The following is a 6,268-nucleotide window of genomic DNA, read 5'->3' as shown; positions in this document are numbered from 1 at the left end:
TAGCTTTACTAATTTTCCTCAGTACCTCACCTAGTATTGGTATCCTAATTCTTACGGTTTTTAGAGTATACTTTTACCAACATCTATGTTGTTCACATAGTTTCTTAGGGGAAAACATATATTACTGAGTTATCAGTATTGCAAGAGGCCAGCAAACTGCTGCTATGGGTCGAGCACATTATATACATTACCTGAAAAGCATGGCTAAAGACCAGATAGGAATTCTTTCTTCTGATTAACAGGTGAGAAAACCATCACTTGGAGAGGTTATGGTAATTTTCTCAAGCTTTGTTAAAAGACAGGATACAGAATCAGGTCTTTCTGTCTTTCAGTATTAGACATTTGGTTGCATGCAAATCCAGAGATTTATGCAAAGGTCCAGAGAAGTTATTATCAAAACTATGGAAAATCAGTTTCTCATGGTGTTATAATTCATTAATTTATTCAAATAAAGCTTCCAGTGGATTAATTTTTGGTCCTTTTTAAAAAACTCTAAATCCATGGTAGAACACTAAGGCTATATTTATATAGTTTATTAATAAACTCCTACATGGGGATTACTAGGTATTATTAAGTGCTCTCTGTACTTTAGAAATATTCACTCATATAATCTCCATAACACTTTTATGACATAGATATTATTATCATCATCTCTATTTGACGGAAGCACAGAGAAGTTTGGTAACTTATCTGCGATTACACAGCTTGTAAATGGCAGAGTTGAGTGTTGAACCTAGGCAATCTTGTTGAGGTCAATGCTATTTATCATTCACTATTCCATCTCATGAATTCATCTGGCAAATTTTAAGGTGATTATGAAGGGTCACCAAATATATATTCCTTAATATATTGGTGAAAAAGTAATTGTGATTTTTTTCTATTAAAGGTAATGGCAAAAACTGCAATTACTTTGGCATCAACCTATAGCTTTCTCTTGTATGTGAAACTATTCTTTTGCCTTATGTTTGGTTTCAGACACTAAAAGCAACTAATGTTGACACTTAAATACCACTTGTGTCATTTCCCAAATTTGTTCTGAGAAACTGCAGTCCCTGAAAATATACAATGATATGGTTTGGCTCTGTGTACCCACTCAAATCTCACCTTGAATTGTAATAATCCCCACCTGTCATGGGAGGGATCCGATGGGAGGTAAGTGAATCATGGGTCTGGGTGGGTCTTTCCCATGCTGTTCTCCTGATAGTGAATAAGTCTCACCAGATCTGATGGTTTTATAAGGTGTCGTTCCCCTGCACAAGTTCTCTCTTGCTTGCGGCCATGTAAGATGTTCCCTGCTCTTCCATCATGATTGTGAGGCCTCCCCAGCCCTGTGGAACTGTGACCCAATTAAACCTCTTTCTTTTAGAAATTACCCTGTCTTGGGTATGTCTTTATTAGCAGCGTGAAAACAGAATAATACATACAGCAAATTAATATTTCCCTAGTTATACCAATGTGAGTAATGCTACAACATATACTACACTCTTGGAAACTCACAATGCAAAAGTTTTACAAAAAGAAACCATTTTGCACTTTATTTAATCCAGAGTTTCCTAAACATAGTTCAATGTTAATATATTAAAAATATTTAGAATACAGATTTTGGACAATGCCTTATAGTGGTATGAACTTAGGATCTGGTGTTGAACAATATAGGTTCGATTCCTGGACATGGAAAAAAAAAAAAAAAGAACACAAAAAACAAACTTCTAAAGACTCAGTTTTCTTATTTGTAAAATGAGAACCGAGACAGCACCTTACTTGAAAGATAGCTGGATGAAAACACAACTCAGTTACTTAGGAATCTTATGTCTCATGCAAATTACTATAAAAATGTTCACAGACTGGTTTCAGTTGTTTTAATTTTAACAATAGATTATTAATATTTCTAACCTTTCCCCAACACTCTTGCCAAAAGACAAAATTTCCTTCCCTCATCATGAAACTTTAACAAGCCCTGACACCTACTCAGGCTAAGAATTGGAAAAACCCATTTGACTTGGTTGCTGCTGCTGATTTGAGAGCTGAATATCCACCTACACACCACGGAAAAGTGCTTGGGTCTAAAGTGTAATTGCACATAATTTTTTTTGAGAAAATTGTGCCAAATATCAAAAGCTCCAACTTTATTTATTTTTAAATCCCTGTGCTCTCTTCTCAAAAAGCATCAACATTATTCTCCTTAGCACTCATTTGTGTTGTTGACATTTCTTGTTTAAATTCTAAGCCTACCAGGTCACCTTGAGAACTGCTCACCAACAGAGACTTTTTTCCCAAAGAAGTTTATCCTGTGGTGACAGCAAAATGCTCCTATCTTCAAAGCCAAATCCTTTAAACAAAACAAAACAAAAATCTTTTTGATTTCTTCTCTTACTGTGAGCCTGATGGACTTGATCTCCAGACACCAAACTGTTTTTCCTCTTATTTTTATCCTCCTTTTACTACATTGTACATGTCACTAAATTCACTACCATGAAAGATGGACAAAAGTCATGCTTGTCCCAAGTGAATTTTCAAGCAGCAACAGAAACGTCAGACAAAAGAATAGCTTCTTGATTCGTCTATATTCTGAATCATAAATCAAATGAATGCAGTAAGCCAATATACCCTGCAGCCCAAGCTACATTATTTTCATGTAGTTCATATCTCTACAATATACCCTGCAAGCAAAACTACATTATTTTCATGTAGTTTGGGTTGCAGGGTATATTATAGGGATATGGATACAGGGAGGAAAGGAAAGCTTTATTTGTGGTCTTTGATTTGGGGACAGATGATAGGCACACCCTGTTTCTTTTCCCACTCATTCTTTTTCTTTTTGCTTTTCTTCCCTTTGTCCTCTCCACCAAGTACAGAATAGATGGGAGGAATTTTGTGAATGGTGTGCATACCGTGGAGGCCACAAGAGTACCCGACCCTTTGTTTTCCTTCTCTCTTGCATTCTGTGTTCTTTGTGTGTGACTCTTGTCTAAACTTCTGCTGAGCTAAGTCATATTCACAGGAAATGTTGAAAACAGGTAAATTTCAAACTGGATATTGGGTGTGTACTGGGGAGAAGACAGAGACTCTCTACCATGGCACAACTCCCAGGGTCAACAATCTCTAAGCTTCAAGGATCAATATGCAATTTGTTTTATATAATAAACAAATACAGTTTATAATGAGATTACATAAAATTCTAGCAATTGTTTAAGAAGTTTTTTTTGACATTTCACACTTACAGAGGCCTAGCGAGAGTCAATAACAGATATTGTTAAAAGTTCAGACTCTGATGTCAGAGAAATATTGCCCTACAATTTAATAGCTGATTCATCTTGAGCAAGTCACTATATCACCCCAAGCTTCACTTTTTCCCAGATGCAAGATGAAAATGAAATACCTACTTCATAAAAGTTTTGTCAGGTTTAAATGAGACAAAGTATAAAGGCTTGCATCTAGTAAGCAGACAATAAAATTTCATAAAAATTATCACCTTTTCTCAGATTTCAGTCCTTAAGTAATTACTCTCCTCTGACATTTATGTTGCTTTTGTTTAGGTGAATAAGTTAAGGCATCTCTGTTCATTGGTTTGACTTTTTGGAAAATACGGAACTTAGGTATAAGGTTCAAAAATCCACTGAGAGTATTAATCTTATGTATTATTTTAAACCATATAATCACTTACTGATTAGTACTGAAAATAAAAGATTGGAAGAATATGTTTAAAAAACAAAACAAACTAAACAAAAAACAACTGACATTGTGATTAGCGGATATTATTTATATGTGCCTCATTAGAGAAAACTGAAATTGATTATGTAACTGAATACTACTTTTTGTAAGAATTGAATTTATATAAATTGTATTTAATGCAAGTATTAACTTATTATATTTAATTTTAAATTCCAAGCTCTGCTACAAAGGAAACATCCCCATACTACCAGGTCCCAGCTGAAACAAAGAAAAGAAAACAAAATCTACAGCTTGGAGTCGGACTCTAGGCTTGAGTTCACGTAAAGCTGTCTTCACTGCACTAGTTATGCAACTCTTAGGCAACTTAGAAATATTTTTTCAGTTTTTTATGTCTAAAATGAGATCTCTTTCTCTTCCTTTTTCAATTATTTTGAGGATCTAATGCGATATTATAAGGAAAAAATACATATATTTATTCAGCAACTATTTGCTGAGAACATACATTGTACAGGCACTGTACAAGGTGCTAAAAATAAAGTGCCATATACATACATTATAATTCCATATAATAATTTTCTCATAATATAATTTAGACCCAACTCACAATATAAGTCCCACTCAATAACTTAGTATTTGTAAATAATTAAGGGTAGGACATAAGACAAAAAAAAAAAAAAGTTCTCAGACTGGTTCCAGATGTTTTAATTTTAACAACAGAAGAGGAAAATAACTGAACAGAAAAGTTCAACAGGTGGGTTCAACAGCAGACTAGGTCAAGTAAAACAAAGGCTGAGTGAAACTGAAGATATGTCACTGGAAACCAATCAGAGGAACAAAAAAAAAAAATCAGTAAAAACAGTGAAGGTAGTTTATGGAACTTATGAAATACTGCCAAACAAACTAATATATGCAAGTATGGGGTTACTGTAAGGAGCATAAAAAGAGAAATTACCTAAAAGATAATTCAAAGAAATGCTAGCTGAAATTTTTCCATTTCTAGGGAAAAAACAGACATACAGATCTCAGAAGTCTCTGGAATACCAAATAAAATAAATCCAAAGAGACCCACGCTGATATACATTATAATCAAATTATCAAAAATAAGAACAGAATTTTGAAAGCAGCAAGAAAAAGCAACTTGTTATATATAAGGGAATCCTAGACAGGAGTACCAGAGAATTTTTCAGAAGAAACCTTGCAGGCGTGAACGGAGTACAGTGATATATTAAAAATAAGAAAAGGAAGCAAATGTCAGTTAGGAATACTATACACAGACAACCTTGTTCAAAAATCTTGATTCAAAAATCAAGAGGAGATAATGACTTTCTGAGACAAAAAATAGCTGAGGGAGTTTATCACCACTAGACCTACCTTACAAGAAAGGCCAAAAGGAGTATTTCTAATGAAATTAAGGGATGCTAAATAGCTACACCAGAATATAAGAAAGTATGAAACTTGCCTGGAAAGGTAAATATTATCTTTATTTTAAGATAATATTTTATTATTTTCTTAATAAAGATAATATTTTATGACTATAATGATAGTGGGAAAATCAATTTTAATGCTACTACAAAAGTTAAATTGCAAAAGTATTACAAACAACTATACCTAAATTATGTTAATTGATAAATAATAAAATAGATATAAACTGTGACATCAATAGCATACAATGTGGGTAGGAGAAAAGGTAAAAGTAGAGAGTTCTTGTATGCGAGGGAAATTAAGTCGTTATTATATTAAGATTGACTGTTGTAATCATGAAAAAAAAAAGTTAGGTAAGTCCCTTGGTAGTCAGAATGAAAATAGGTATAGAAGTTACACAAAAAATAAGAGAAAGGAATCAAAATTTATCAATACATAAAACCATCAAAATACATTAAGAGAAGGCAAGAGAGGAAAAAAAAGACTAAAGAACAAGACAAACAGAAAACTGTTAACAAAATGACAATAGCAAATTTTTTCCTACAAATAATTACTTTAAATGAACTGAACTCTCCAATAAAAAAATATACAGAGAGACTGAAAAAAAAATAAACAAAAAAATCAAGATCCAACTGCATACTATCTGTAAGAAACTCACCGTGGATTCAAGGACACATATAAGCTGAAAATGAAGAAATGGAAAAATATATACTACACAAATGACAAAAACACAGTTTAGGTACTGTGACCTCCTCACGTGAATCTTTATGGTGTCTAAGATGGTTAATTATTTCTAGAAAATTTTCAGTTTACTTTGCTTAGATTCAGCAGGGGAATCACTATCTATGGGAGCTATGGCCTTAAAAAAATATTTCTTAAAAAAAGACTTGAAATTTAAAATTACTCCTTCATCCGTAAGCTACAGAATGAATGTTGCCTTAGCAGGCATGAACACATTAATCTCCTTGTACATCTTCATCAGAACTCTGATGAAGTGGTGCAAGTTTGTCAGAACTCTGGTGAAAAGGTCTTGGGTGACTAGGTACATTTGTACTTAGTAATATTTTAGAAAAAAATATATATATTTTACTGAGCAGTAGGTCCCAATAGTAGGTTTGAAATAGTCAGTAAACCATGCTGCAAACAGATGTGATGTTATTCAGGCTTTGTTATT

The 6,268-nt window shown here is 33.2% G+C and overlaps 1 long non-coding RNA gene across 2 annotated transcripts in view; it reads right to left on the bottom strand.

Moving 5' to 3' along the window:
- Positions 1–6,268, bottom strand: part of LOC107973442 (uncharacterized) — a 1,262,479-nt gene that overhangs the window by 73,386 nt on the left and 1,182,825 nt on the right. The window lies entirely within an intron of this gene.

The sequence above is a fragment of the Pan troglodytes genome, chromosome 12 (genome assembly GCF_028858775.2).
Source record: "Pan troglodytes isolate AG18354 chromosome 12, NHGRI_mPanTro3-v2.0_pri, whole genome shotgun sequence".
Lineage (NCBI taxonomy): Eukaryota > Metazoa > Chordata > Mammalia > Primates > Hominidae > Pan > Pan troglodytes.
This window is presented reverse-complemented; position numbering and strand designations above follow the sequence as displayed.